The 15,840-nt window shown below is 37.8% G+C and overlaps 1 non-coding gene across 1 annotated transcript; it reads left to right on the forward strand.

Annotated features, from left to right (window-relative positions):
- Positions 1 to 648: 648 nt before the first annotated feature.
- On the forward strand, positions 649 to 755 carry LOC123887782. The gene has a single exon (XR_006801779.1). It is a non-coding gene; the product is annotated as a small nucleolar RNA R71 (small nucleolar RNA).
- The last annotated feature ends 15,085 nt before the right edge of the window (positions 756 to 15,840 follow it).

The raw sequence follows: 15,840 nt of genomic DNA on the forward strand, positions 1-15,840 counted from the left end.
GTGGTCAAGACATCTAACTTGCTTGTTATTTGCTTAATTTGCTCACTAGTTTGAAGGTTGGTTTGAGCTTGGGTAGTTATGAAGTTTTCCATTAATAGTTCAAGGTTAGACTTCCTAGGAGCAGGGTATGTAGTATTTTGGAAACCTGGTGGTGCTTGAGCAGGTGCTTGGGCGGGTGCATATAAAGCGTTGTTGCTCTTGTACGAAAGGTACGGGTGATTTCTCTAGTTTTGGTTGTAAGAGTTCCCTTGAGTGTAATTCACTTGGTCGGTCGGAGCTTCGGTTAGAAGTTGACATTCAGCGATAGCATGACCTTGAGCTCCGCACAACTCACAATTTTGTGTTGTTGCAGCCACGGTTGCTTTGGGTGCGGTGGTTAGACTCTCTATCTTTTGAGTTAAGGCATCTAACTTGGCGTTGATGTGGTCTATGTTGCTTATTTCATACATTCCACCTTTCGTTTGAGGTTTATCTACTGGTGCTCTCTCGCTTCCCCATTGATAGTGATTTTGAGCCATGCTTTCGATAAGCTGATAGGCTTCATTGTAGGCCTTATCCATTAGTGCGCCACCAGCTGCGGCGTCTATGGTCAATCTTGTGTTGTACAAGAGACCATTGTAAAAGGTATGGATGATTAACCATTCTTCGAGCCCATGATGAGGACATATCCTAATCATTTCTTTGTATCTTTCCCATGCTTCGAAAAGAGACTCGTTGTCTTTTTGTTTAAATCCATTAATTTGCGCTCTTAACATAGCAGTTTTGCTGGGTGGGAAATATCTGGCTAAAAAGACTTTTTTTTAACTCATCCCATGAGGTGACTGAGTTAGATGGTAGGGACTGGAGCCAAGCTCTAGCTCTATCTCTTAACGAGAAAGGGAATAAACGAAGTCTTATAGCTTCGGGACTGACACCATTTGCCTTCACGGTATCTGCGTATTGCAAGAATATGGACAAATGTAAATTGGGGTCGTCCGTGGGGTTTCCGGAGAATTGGTTTTGTTGTACGGCTGACAACAATGAAGGTTTAAGCTCAAAGTTATTTGCTTCAATAGCGGGGGCAGCGATGCTATTGTGCGGTTCTTCTTGCGAAGGAATAGCGTAGGACCTTAGCGGTCGTTCTTGTGGGGCTTCAGCCATAACTAAATCGGGAAGAGGAATCTCTAATTGAATATCTAAATTTCTACGTCTTAAAAGACGTTCGGGTTCGCTAACTAGTTGCACCAATCTTTCGCCTCTAGAGCGAGTGCTTGGCATGCAACAAACGAACTAATCGGGGTAAAATAAAAATAAAATTGCCTTAGTCTCTACGGTGTAACACTGGAGTTACGATATCGACTAAATTGGTCCCCGGCAACGGCACCAAAAACTTGATCGCGTGTTTATCAACTTAACTACAAGTATACAGTTGTGTCGCGTAGTTTTAAAAGATTATCGAACCCAAAGGACCAATAATCGACCTACCGTTATTGATAGAAATTTAGCAAGTGTACTAAATAGCCGTCAAGTAGTATAATAAAATCGTTCTCTCCGCAGGGATTGTTGTAAATCAATTGTAAATTGAAGACATACTCATGTAAATTGACATAAATTGTAAAAGGGGGACTTGTTTGGTTTCAAGTTTAAATTTTTAAACTTTGGAATTGCTTTGGTGTTTAGATTGATGTAAGAAAAGTGATTGGTCCTTTTTGGGTCATCTAATTACTATTTCTCTTGGTAATGTCATGTATGATAACGAATTAGTCAAATTAGTTTCATGATTTGATTAAAACATAATTGATTATGCCCAATGTCTTGGTAACATAATCCTCTCTCATGATCATCAATCCCTAATGTCTTAGTAAGACCTATGATCATGTGAGGAAGAAAAACTTTAATCTTTTTATCTCAATTAACAATCCGAAATGTCTTAAGTGAAAGTTAATTGATTAATCATTCCTAGATCGATGATTTATTCCTATCGTCATAGTAAAACAAATCATTGCAATCATCATATAAGTCGCGAATTCATACAAAGCATTAAGCACAAAGAACAATCAATAGAAACTAACTTCGTAATTCATTAATCATATCATATGACAATCACATAATTCAAGATCAAGAGTAATTAGAATCACCTAAGGACCAATCATGAGAATTTAGCTAGACATTGCAAATTCAAAAATTACATCAAATAAAATGAAAGATAGCATGATTACAAGAAGAATCTTGATGTGTTTCCACACTGGAATCCTTGCTTGGTCGCTCTTGATCCTCCAAAAATCGCTCCAAAAGCTGTTCTTTCGTGTAAAAATTCGATAATGATCCAGATCTGATGTTTCCCTTTTATAAAACTGATCAAAAATAACGTTTTCCGCCTGAGGCACAGAATTTCCGCCCCAGGCGTAAGAAGTTTCGTTTCAGGCACAAGAAATTCGCCTGAAACGGCAAAACAGTGAGCAAACCAGCTTCTTCAGTGAAATTTCCGCCCCAGGCGCAAAGAATTCCGCCCCAGGCGTAAAAATACTATAAAATCCACCAATTTTCATTTGCTATCTTCCTTCGCATGTAGCTTCAAATCAATGTCTTATTCTTCATGATTTAGGTCAAAAACCTCTAAAAACACTTGAAAATGGTCTTTATTTCCATGTAATGACTAACGTCATCACAACCCCAAACTTGAACTTTTCCTTGTCCTCAAGGAATATCTCAATCTCTAGGAAAACAAAACACTACCTCAATCCATCTGGCTAAACAAAATCAAACCCAATCAAGTTAGACGTAATTTGCATAACATTTCAATGATCAATTTCGTCATGATTCAAATACACACAGTTTCAAATTTAAGCAAAACAAAGAGCATCAAACAAAGATTGACCATACTTAATCTCTTCACACCCTCACCGACTCTCCTGTTTAAGGGTAATATAATCACTCAATCAACACATCATAACTAGACTACTATAAATTTGCAGACATTCTCAAAAATCAATCACCATGTCATGAGCACACACATTAGAGGACTTTTAAAGGTTATAACGTGGCCTGGTTAAAAGGTGGATGGTGGCTTTTCTGGTAAGTGAGTAAAAAAAACTTGAAGTTAGATACCACTGAATTGAATAGATACAACACCCCACCCCACTTTGTAAGAATTGATACTAGAGAACAATTTTCTTTCACAAAATTTTCTTTCAAGGAATTCCTTTTTGTTTTCAAGAAGATCACCATGGTTATTTTTTTTTTATTTTTTTTTATTTTTTTTTTCTTCTTTTTTTTTTTCGATACTTCTTTTCTTGGTGAACTTTTGAATTTTTCTTTCATAAAATTTTTTAGTTCTCTAGTATACCCACCCCAAACTTAAGTTGTTGCTAGTTCCAAAAGCAACCCCAAACTTAGTGACATGCATTGTGCAAAAACACTAAAGGTATCTAATTCTCCAAGAAAATCAATTTTTTTTTTTTTTTTATATTATTTTGATAACTTGGGTCAGATAACAAACAAACATTTTTCTTTAAGCTCAAAAGGGGTTAAACAAAGGATAAGCAATGATAAGGGTGGCTAGAACAGGCTCAAGGTACCAAACAACTTGCCTCGTGTGTACATCACAACAATAAATCAATTAAAGAGAACATGCGCAAATTCTAGAGACATAGCTAAGTGTGGAATTCTCATAATCATCAAAAGAAATCAGTGTTTGGGCTCAAAATCTCACAGTTTTTGCTGAATTAAACTATGGTCAATATTTGTGAGAGTCCCTAAGCCTTGCCTAAATTATCACTATGATGCATCAGAAACAATCAAAAACATCACAAATTCATATCACGCATTTGGTCAACAATTTTGAATCTAAGATGATAGCCAAACAAATTTCAAATAGTGTGAGGTTTTCAAAAAGACTAAGACATTCAAGGAAAACAAAATGACTAGCTCAAGTACTTATTATAGACCAAAATCAAGCATGCAACAATTTCAACAAAAGAATCATAACACACAGGCCAAAAAGAATTCATAGAGGAGGAGAAGGAAAGTAAGATGAATGGCACAAAACCTCAATCCTGCTCAGGCATGTTATGATCATGATCAAAACGAGGCAAGTTTCCAGGAAATTGCATTGAGGAAGACCCTCCTTCATCCGGAAGGCCAGCTGCCCTCCTTTGGCGAATGTAGGTGGCACGGTTCACTTCAAGTGTAGCTGCCATGCTCCTAACTCTTTGATTATAAGCTTCATCAAAATCATGCATTGTTGGATATCTCGGATAGAAATATGCCGGGACTTGCTCTCGGTAACGCATGGATTCTTGCCATAAGGCGGATGAAGTGTCATAGTGGTCCGCCATATCAATGCCCTGTTGAGTACTCATATCCATCTTCCACACCATATCCGCAAGAACATTCGCATCAAATTGCGGAGCTGGAAAACTCTCCATTTCCGGAGCTTGTGGCATGTCATGGTGCATCATATTTTCAACATTCTCCTCCCTTTCTTCACCTCCTCCCTCAACCGTGTAATCCATCACATCATCCACATCAGCAAATGGAATGAATGTCTTCCCAAAGGTTTTCCTTCTCACATCTCTCACAAAAGCCGTAGTGACTTTTCTAGGTTCTTCTATTTGATCATCATCAAAAGCAGCAACATTTTGATCAAGACAAAGTTTTGTGATCAAACAGAGATGTGTCAGACTATATGAATCGGGATCTTTCTGGATAAGTGAAGCCAAATCATCACTCAAAATTGTGCCCAAATCTATGTCTTCACCTAGCAAGATAGCTTGAAGTGCTAGCCCTACATCCATAGGAATCTCAGAATTGTTCCCACTTGGCTCCACGTTGTTTAGCCAAAATTCAGCCCAAATCCGTGGAATATCCAACAAATGAGCGGTTTTAAACCGCTGGGGTGGGAGCTGTCTAGATGGTCTCACCCACATACTTCCAGGTGCAGTCAACTGAGATTTTAATGCCTCACGTTTATCTGATGCCATGATTGCCCTATTCTCACGTCGATGTTTCAAAACACAGAATTCAGGAACAATAAAATGGAACACCCTATTGATAGCTTCCGGGGAATAGTCTACATCTACCCCGCGTACTTTAGCAATCCGCGGTGACACATTTTTCACTCGCCATGCATTACTCAAAAATTCTAATGCTAAAGTACGATTCCCAGACCTAAGACAGAAATTAAATTCATACCAATGCCTGTTGCGGAATTCTGCTTCAATTAAGGGATATGCTAACACTTCATCCGTGAGACGCCTTTCGGGTTTGAAATCCTTACTTTGGAGAGTCTGGTACCGATTGAAGGCCGTTTGACGAACAAAGCGTGACCGAGGAATTTCAGTCACAACCGGTGGTGGAGGAGGTGGTGATTGCTCTCTAGGCGGTGATGGTGGAGGAGAAGGCGAAGGTGACGGTGTAGGAGTTCGGGCTACTCTCTTTTTTTTTACCACCTTTGATCTTGATTTTGAAGACCCAACTTCAACTTCTTTGTCTTTTGAAGATTTTTTGAATATGTTCTTCATGGTGAGAAAGGTAAAGATTGAAAAGGGTAATGGTTTATGGGTGATTGATGGAAAAGATGAAGATTTATGGTGTTTTTGGGTGAATTTTCGTGTACGGTTTTGAAGGGTATTTTATGGTGAAATTTTGGGAATTATGGTTTTAGGGTGAAAGATGTAAGGATTGGTGAGGGTAGTGGTTGTTAGATGAGGTTTGTGGTGGTTATTGATGAAAAAGATGAAGATTTATGGTGGTTTTGAAGGATTTGGGAGGTTTGGGTTCAAGAGGGTTTTGAGATTTGGGGGTAGAATTTGTGAAAAAGAATGGGTGAATTTGTTGTGGTTGTTGTTTTAATGAAGGATTTGTGTTGGATTTGAAGGTTTGGTTGGTTGTTAATGGAGGATTTGTGTGAGAAAGAAGATGAAGTTTTGTGAGAAAGGATAAGGTTTGTTGAAGGAGATGATGTTTGAGAGAAAGAAAGAGGGTTTCACGTGAATTTCTTCGCCTAAAACGAATTTCTTACGCCCAGAACGTGACTTTTTCCGCCCCAAACGGCAAAACAGTGAGCAACCCTTTCTTCAGTATGTTTTTTCCGCCCCAAACGTAACTTCTTCCGCCCCAAACGTAAAAACTGTGAGCAACCCAATTTCTTAATGATACTTTACGCCCCAAACGTCATTTTTTTTCACCTAAAACGTGAAAACAGTGAGCACCACTTTTCATCATTATTTTTGCGCCTTAGGCGCAATATTTCTGCCCCAAACGTCAAAACTCTCAGGATTTGAATTTTTCTGCTCCTTTCTTACGCCTTAGGCGAAATTTTTGTGCCCCAAGCGTAAATTCCTGATTGTGACACTTTTCACACTCCTTTTTTTTCCTTTTCAATTTGACCTGCAAAACACAAAAATCAAAAGAAAAACTATTACGGTTAAATAAAACCTTGGGTTGCCTCCCAAGCAGCGCTACTTTTAGCGTCATTAGCTTGACGGTCTCGAAACCTCAAGGGTCTTCGAAAAGTACTGCCACCTTGTGGCGATTAAAATCTCCTCCTTTATAAAACTTGAGTCTTTGTCCATTTACTTTGAAAGATTTCTCCTCCTCTCCTGGTGTAAAAATTTCCACAGCCCCGTGTGGAAAAACTTCCTTAATGACAAATGGACCAGACCACCGAGACATTAGCTTACCCGGGAACAACCTTAAACGAGAATTGAATAACAAGACTTGCTGTCCTTTCTTAAACTCCTTTCTTACCAACCCTTTATCATGATACTTCTTTGTTCTTGCTTTAAAAATCACGGCATTTTCATATGCTTGCATTCGCCATTCTTCAAGTTCATTCAGCTTAAGCAATCTTTTCTCACCCGCAAGACCTGCATCAAAATTTAAAAATTTCACAGCCCAATATGCCTTGTGTTCTAGCTCAACCGGTAGGTGACATGATTTGCCATAAACTAGTTGGTACGGAGAGAACCCCAAGTGTGTCTTGAACGCGGTTCTATAAGCCCAAAGTGTATCATTAAGCTTCATTGACCAGTCTTTCCTTAAAGTAGAAACCGTTTTCTCCAGAATTTGTTTCAATTGCCGGTTAGATACTTCAACTTGTCCACTTGTCTGAGGATGGTATGGAGTGGCCACCTTGTGCTTGACATTGTATTTCTCCAATACATTCTCCAAGTATTTGTTACAAAATTGTTTGCCTCCATCACTAATGAGAATTCTAGGAACCCCAAACCGAGTAAAAATATTTTCTTTAAGGAACTTCACCACAGTATGAGAATCATTTGCTTGGCAAGGAATAGCTTCCACCCATTTTGTAACATAATCTACACACACCAATATATGAAGGTTAGACCGTGAAGATGGAAAAGGTCCCATGAAATCAATCCCCCAACAATCAAAAGGTTCTACTTCGAGCATTTGGTTCAGAGGCATCTCATCCCGCTTTGAAACATTGCCAGTCCTCTGGCAATTATCACATCTTCTAGCAAACTCTACACAATCTGCAAACAGTGTCGGCCAAAAGAAACCACTTTGAAGCACCTTTGCTGCTGTTCGTGGACCACTGTGATGACCACCATATGGAGAACTATGGCAATGCCACATTATGCTTTGCGCCTCTTCTTCATCAACACATCTACGGATCAAGCCATCTTGCCCCACCTTAAATAGGTATGGATCATCCCAAAAATAGAAGTTAGCATCTCTAAAGAATTTCTTCTTTTGCTGATAGGAATAGTCCTCCGGAATTTCATTTCCTGCTTTGAAATTAGCCATGTCAGCAAACCAAGGCCTTTTAGAAACCATCAGCAATTTTTCATCCGGGAACTCTTCGTTAATGCACTTCTCTTTTGTGGTCACCATTGGATTTTCTAACCTTGACAAATGGTCAGCGACCACATTCTCCACACCTTTCTTGTCTCTTATCTCCAAATCAAATTCCTACAAAAGTAGTACCCACCTCAAGAGTCTAGGCTTTGAGTCGCCTTTTGTGATGAGGTACTTAAGTGCCGAATGATCTGAAAAAACAACAACTTTCGATCCAATCAGATAAGAGCGAAATTTTTCCAAAGCGAATACTATTGCAAGCAACTCTTTTTCAGTAGTTGTGTAATTGATTTGGTTTTCATTCAAAACCTTGCTTGCATAATATATAGCGTGGAAAAATTTCGCATGTCGTTGGCCGAGCACCGCTCCAACCGCATAATCACTTGCATCACACATTAATTCAAAAGGGAGATCCCAATTAGGTGCAACGATTATGGGCGCGGTGACCAACTTTTCTTTAATCACAACAAAAGCATTCAAACATTCATCATCAAATTTAAATTCATTTCCCTTCACAAGGAGGTTACTTAAGGGCTTTGCTATTTTCGAAAAGTCTTTGATGAAACGCCGATAGAAACCGGCATGACCCAAAAAACTTCTCACTCCCTTAACATTAACGGGAGGGGGCAATTCCTTAATAACCTCTATCTTTGCTTGGTCAACTTGAATGCCCTTTGAAGAGATTTTGTGTCCAAGCACAATACCTTCTTTAACCATAAAATGACATTTTTCCCAATTTAAAACTAAATTGGTACTTATGCATCTGTTCAATACACCATTCAAATTGGCTAAACATTTATCAAAAGACTTACCAAACACAGAAAAATCATCCATAAATACCTCGATTGTGTCCTCCATCATATCAGCAAAAATAGAAAGCATACACCGCTGGAATGTGGCCGGTGCGTTGCACAACCCGAAAGGCATCTTCCGGTAAGCAAATACTCCAAAAGGACAAGTAAAAGCTATTTTCTCCTGATCCTCTGGGTCTACCACAATCTGATTGTACCCAGAATATCCATCCAAAAAGCAATAATAGGCCTGCCCTGCAAGCCTTTCCAACATTTGGTCCATGAATGAAAGAGGAAAATGGTCCTTCCTTGTTGCTGAATTCAACCGCCTGTAGTCTATACACATCCGCCACCCAGTGACGGTGCGAGTGGGTATCAGTTCATTTTTTTCGTTTCTCACGACTGTCATACCACCTTTTTTCGGGACCACATGGACAGGACTTACCCAAGCACTATCCGAGATTGGATAAATCATACCAGCTTCTAGAAGTTTAAGAACCTCTTTCTTTACCACCTCTTTCATTGTTGGATTTAGTCTTCTTTGAGGTTGCACCACAGGTTTGTATTCATCTTCCATTTTTATTTTATGCATGCAGAATCCGGGACTAATCCCTTTCAAATCAGAGATGCTCCAACCCATGACTTCTTTATTTTCTCGCAAGACTCTAGTTAGTTTCTCTGCTTCCAAAGAGCTCAACCTGCTGCTTATGATTGCCGGTTGTGAAGCATCTTCTCCTAAGAAAACATATTTTAAGTGAGGGGGGAGCTCTTTCAACTCCGGAATAGTAACTTTTAGGTCCTCCTTACCACTAGCTTTCTCTTCCACAGCATACACATTTTCAAAATCTTTTTGTGCTTCTTCTTCTTTACATGACTCAAGTTGACGGAGACATATTTCGATCTCTTTGTCCCATTCCTCCTCTAGATCATCAATAGAATTTACAATTACTCTTTCTAAAGGAAAGGAAGGTGTTTCTTCAATTAGCACATCTTCAGACACCTCCTCTATGACATCAATCTTAAAACATTGTGGTTCATCATCATGATGCTTCATGGCTTTGAACACGTTAAACATCACATGTTCTCCATGTGTCCTTAACATAAGCTCTCCCATTTCCACATCAATCAACGCTCTCCCGGTAGCAAGAAATGGTCTACCCAACAACAATGGTTCTACATCTGCATCATCTTCCATATCAAGGATGACGAAATCAGCCGGAAAAACAAACTCAGCAACTCTTACCAAAACATCATGAAGTACGCCGTAAGGATGTACAATAGAACGATCAGCTAAAGAGAGCTGCATCTTTGTGGGTTTTGCAACAGCTCCGGGTATCTTCTTCATCATTGACAATGGCATTAGGTTGATGCTAGCTCCTAAATCACATAGAGCTCGACCAACGGAGATGTTACCTATTGAACATGGTATGGTAAAGCTTCCAGGATCCTTCTTCTTTTGAGGAAGTTTCTTTTGGATTATGGCACTACATTCCTCTGTCATCTCCACTGTATCATCATCAAGAGGTTTCCGCTTCTTTGTCATAAGTTCTTTCATGAATTTGGCATAGACAGGCATCTGTTCCAACACTTCAGCAAAAGGAATGTTAATTTGGAGATCATGAAGCATCTTCATAAACTTTTTGAATTGTTGGTGATCATTAGCCTTTGCCTTCTTCTTGCGCGGATATGGCAATTTGGCATGGACAGAACTTTCTTTCTCCTCTACACCCTTGCCTCTCTTTTCAACTAACTTCTCATCATTCTCTTTTTCAATTTTTTTATCTTTCTCATCTTCAACTAACTCCTCTTTCTCAATCTCAATCATTTTCTCCAACTCATTTTCAACTTCTCCCTCATTCTCATTTTCAACTTCTCCCTCAACATTATTTTTTTCTTTCACTCCCTCAACACTAGACTCACTCTTTTTCTTCGTTACAATCTCAGGTGAAGGAACCACTCTATTTCTCAAATTAATCGCCTTGCAACTTTCATTCCTCGGATTATCCTTTGTAGAACCTTCAAAACCATTATTTTGAGTAGCCGCGAATTGCCTTGACAATTGCCCAACTTGAGTTTCCAAGTTCTTAATTGAAGCTTCATGATTCTTGTTGGCAATATCTTGGTTGGCTTTCATTTGATCTTGGCTAACCTTCATAGCTTCGAAGTTCCCTTGAGTCACCTTTATGAATTGAGTAAGTGTATCCTCTAATTGAGAAGGTCTCCTTTGTTGAGAGTTTTGTGAAGAAGATTGTTGTTGAGATTTATTTGAGTTTTGATTTCCTCCCCAACCAAAGTTTGGATGATCTCTCCAACCTGGGTTATAAGTGTTTGAATATGGATCATACTTTGGGTTGTTCCTTTTGAAGTTGGCTAGGTACTTTGCCTCTTCTGACCCTTCAGGAAAACATTGGCCATTAGCATGCCCTTGTCCACAAAAATCACATTTCACTTCATTAGCTGCCATGACTGGCATCTGGGAATTTGGAGTGCTAGTGAGGTGTTTCAACACAGCTGCCATTTGAGAGTTCATCAATGTAGATTGGGCCAAAAGAGCAGTTTGAGTATCAAGCTCTAGCATGCCTGCCTTCTTCTTTGCACCACGATCATTTTCAACTCTGTACTCATTTTGAGCCATGGATTCCACCAACTCTCTAGCTTGAGTTTGATTTTTATTTTTCAAAGATCCACCTGCCGATGCATCTAGAAACATTCTAGTTTGAGCTCTCAATCCTTGTGTGAAATGCTGCATTTGAGTATGACTATCGAGCCCATGCTTAGGACACTTCTTCAGGCACAATTTGAATCTTTCCCAGACATCATACAATGTTTCGGAGTCTCCTTGCTCAAAACTTGTAATGTCAGCTCTTCTTTCAAGATACTTGTGAATTGGAAAGTACCTATCCATGAATTTCATCTCTAGCTCTTGCCAAGTAGTGATGGTGTTAGGTGGTATTGTGTCCAGCCAGTCTTTAGCTCTTCTAGTTAACGAGTACTTGAAAAGCCTTAATCTTTTATCTGATTCAGATACTCCTGGTGGGTCTGTATAGTCATAAGCTTCATAGAAATGCTCCAGGTGGAGATTTGGACATTGTGTTTCTGCCCCTGAGTATTGATTCTCTTTGAGGGCGCTGAGCACTGAATTCTTGATATCAAATGACACATGATTCCTCGGTTGAAAACCCAGATTGGCAAGCTCTCCATTGTTTCTTTGCCCATAGTCACCTACCGTCCTCTCAGGCACAACTGGTGGAGGTGGTGGTGGATTCTCAGCCATGATGTTGGCTTCGTTTTCTGATGTGTTTGGATTAGAAACCACTTCTTCACTACGTTCTTGTGCAACACCTGCTAATCGGGCAACCTCTCGGGCTAACCGAACCGCTTTCCTGTTTGCTTTAGCTGTTTTCTCTATTTCAGGATCAAAGATAAGTTCTCTTGCTACTTTCCTACCTTGCATAAACAACCAGAAAATACCTTAAGAAGCAACTGCACTACACAAGAATGAAAATGAAAATAAAATTCAGAACTTATTTTTTTTTTTGTATATATATTTATAATTAAAATAAACAAAAACTTAATCAATAAAACAATAAAATTTAAAAAGTATGAATCAATTGCCTTGTTGATTTGATCAACAATCCCCGGCAACGGCGCCAAAAACTTGATAGAAATTTAGCAAGTGTACTAAATAGCCGTCAAGTAGTATAATAAAATTGTTCTCTCCGCAGGGATTGTTGTAAATCAATTGTAAATTGAAGACATACTCATGTAAATTGACATAAATTGTAAAAGGGGGACTTGTTTGGTTTCAAGTTTAAATTTTTAAACTTTGGAATTGCTTTGGTGTTTAGATTGATGTAAGAAAAGCGATTGGTCCTTTTTGGGTCATCTAATTACTATTTCTCTTGGTAATATCATGTATGATAACGAATTAGTCAAATTAGTTTCATGATTTGATTAAAACATAATTGATTATGCCCAATGTCTTGGTAACATAATCCTCTCTCATGATCATCAATCCCTAATGTCTTAGTAAGACCTATGATCATGTGAGGAAGAAAAACTTTAATCTTTTTATCTCAATTAACAATTCGAAATGTCTTAAGTGAAAGTTAATTGATTAATCATTCCTAGATTGATGATTTATTCCTATCGTCATAGTAAAACAAATCATTGCAATCATCATATAAGTCGCGAATTCATACAAAGCATTAAGCACAAAGAACAATCAATAGAAACTAACTTCGTAATTCATTAATCATATCATATGACAATCACATAATTCAAGATCAAGAGTAATTAGAATCACCTAAGGACCAATCATGAGAATTTAGCTAGACATTGCAAATTCAAAAATTACATCAAATAAAATGAAAGAAAGCATGATTACAAGAAGAATCTTGATGTGTTTCCACACTGGAATCCTTGCTTGGTCGCTCTTGATCCTCCAAAAATCGCTCCAAAAGCTGTTCTTTCGTGTAAAAATTCGATAATGATCCAGATCTGATGTTTCCCTTTTATAAAACTGATCAAAAATAACGTTTTCCGCCTGAGGCACAGAATTTCCGCCCCAGGCGTAAGAAGTTTCGTTTCAGGCACAAGAAATTCGCCTGAAACGGCAAAACAGTGAGCAAACCAGCTTCTTCAGTGAAATTTCCGCCCCAGGCGCAAAGAATTCCGCCCCAGGCGTAAAAATACTATAAAATCCACCAATTTTCATTTGCTATCTTCCTTCGCATGTAGCTTCAAATCAATGTCTTATTCTTCATGATTTAGGTCAAAAACCTCTAAAAACACTTGAAAATGGTCTTTATTTCCATGTAATGACTAACGTCATCAGTTATCTAGTGTTGCTTTGTAAATCTAAGGCTAATGATTTAAAGGGTTTTGAATTTTTGAATAATTAAAATAAGAGAAATAAATATTTTTTAGATTTTTAATATGTAAATAAAATATTGCTAGGACGTGCTATTAGTTGCTTCAGAGGGTTCAAAGCTTAATTCGTGCTAGACAAACTGTAAAATTTTCGAAACTATATTGATTTAAAAATACTAATCTCAGCTCTCGCAAATCTTGACCAGCATTATATAATATAAAGGTGATGTTTAACTCTCGTTCTCACATCCGCTAATAAAATACTCTTTGAAAAACAATATAATTTGATTAACTCTAATCCCAACTCTCGTTGCGAATTAGAGTTAATGTTCAGTTTTTACTATCTAGTAGAAATCTCACGCTCTCGCTCTATTGATTTTTACTTTAATTAATTCTCACTCTCGTGACGAATTATAATCAACGTTCAATTAAAAACTGCTTAAGAAAATAAAACAGTCGCCAGTTTTCAAGAATTATATTTGATTTAAAAACACTAATCTCAGCTCTCGCAAATCTTGACTAGCGTTATACTTAGATAAAATAAATGCTCTGCTCTCACGTGCTCACTTACCTATATAAGTACCTTTGAAAATCAATATAAAACTCATCAATCCTAAATAGCTCTCGCGGACTTTAGAACTAACGGTCAGTTTTAACTATCTGGTCCTAAACCTCAACTCTCGTCAATGTTGGTTTATTGCCTTTAAAACAATCCTCACTCCCGTGACAAATTGTTTGAAAACGTATTATTTAAAACTGGTGGTTGAAAACTATTAAGCACGAATTAACTACCGAACCCCAATTAGCTACTAACTACACATCCTAGCAATGCTAAATTTAGCTAGACATAACTAAAACTAAAGACATAAAATAAATAAATAAAAATAAAGACATTAAATAAAAACAGAAAAATAAAATAAATAAAAATAAGCATAAAAATAAAGAAAATAAAATAAAATAAAGAACCTGAATTAATAAAAGAAATCTTGAGTACGGACACCGACAGCGCAACAACAGGAAATAAAAATATTAAACTAAGAGAAGAAACCAAGAATTAAATCTAGTCTCAATTCTCTTCCTCAACTGTTACAAGTTGGTGTGTGTTTAAAGTGTAAGAAAGGACACATATTTATACTAAAATACAAGTGGGGGGAGGAATGGTTTGGCCGATGTGGGACTTAGAATGTGTGGCGAGAGCCACACGATTGAACAAAAGGGAACGGCCAGGATTAAAGGGAGTGGCGAGGGCCACTTGGTTGAAGCTGGCGAGCGGCAGGCTTGCTGCTTTGTGGGCTGGCGTGTTGATCTTGTGGGCTGCATATGTGTGGCCCAATTGGCTGCACATGTGTGGCCCCTTTTTGTCCATTTTTGCTCTTTTTTAGTCCGTTTTTGCTCCTTTCTTCGACTCGAATGATTTTTATCTGATAAAATAAAATACCAAGAATTAATAACGATTTATTATATAAAGTTACGAAATTAAAATAAAAATAACTGAATTATTATATTAATTTAACTAAATAAATAGTGCATTTTCCGGTGTATCATAAGTCCTGATACTGCTGTATTTTAAATTGATAAGCTTCCTTGAGCTCCAAATCACTAGAATTAGTATGCTTCCATAAGAGTTTGTCTTGAGATTGAACCATGGGGACTATAACTTGATGAACAATTGAAGTAAGATTGTTGAACGCCTGAGACAACTGAGGTGGAATATTCCATTGACCATTTAAGATGTAATCACTCACTGTAGAGGAAAGCAATGGATTAGTTTGAAATGGAATATTGAACTGATCAGCTAAAGGTGCTCCACACCAATTATCATTCCAAAAATTGATCTTCTCCCCATTGCCAAGAAGCCAAATTGTTTTTTCCATAATCATCGCAAATTCATCCTTTATACTGCTCCATATAGAGGAGAAGATGTGATGCTGAATAGTCTTTCTTTTCTGAAAACTCTATCTCTTAACAAAATTTCCCAAGAAGTTTGAGAATTGAAAAGATTCCAACATAATTTGAGATTAATGGCTTTGTTCAACTTAGACAAGGATCGTAAGTTTAGACCACCTTGAGAAAAAGGCCTACAAATCTTCTTCCAAGAAGTAGTTACTAGTTTTCTTTTGTCAATGTCTCCACTCCATATAAAATTCCTAACAGATTTCTCAATATCTTTAAGTAAAGAAGCAGGCCAAGAATAGAGAAATATAATGTACGTTAGCATGCTTTGTATTACAGATCTAACTAATTGAACTCTTCCAGCTATAGATAGTAGTGAAGCTTTCCAAGCTGAGAGTTTCAACTTAATTTTATCAGCAATTGGTTGTAAGTATGAAGCTTTAGGCTTACCTTTAAAGATTTGAACCCCTAAATAATTGAA

Source organism: Trifolium pratense, linkage group LG5 (genome assembly GCF_020283565.1).
Source record: "Trifolium pratense cultivar HEN17-A07 linkage group LG5, ARS_RC_1.1, whole genome shotgun sequence".
Classification (NCBI taxonomy): domain Eukaryota; kingdom Viridiplantae; phylum Streptophyta; class Magnoliopsida; order Fabales; family Fabaceae; genus Trifolium; species Trifolium pratense.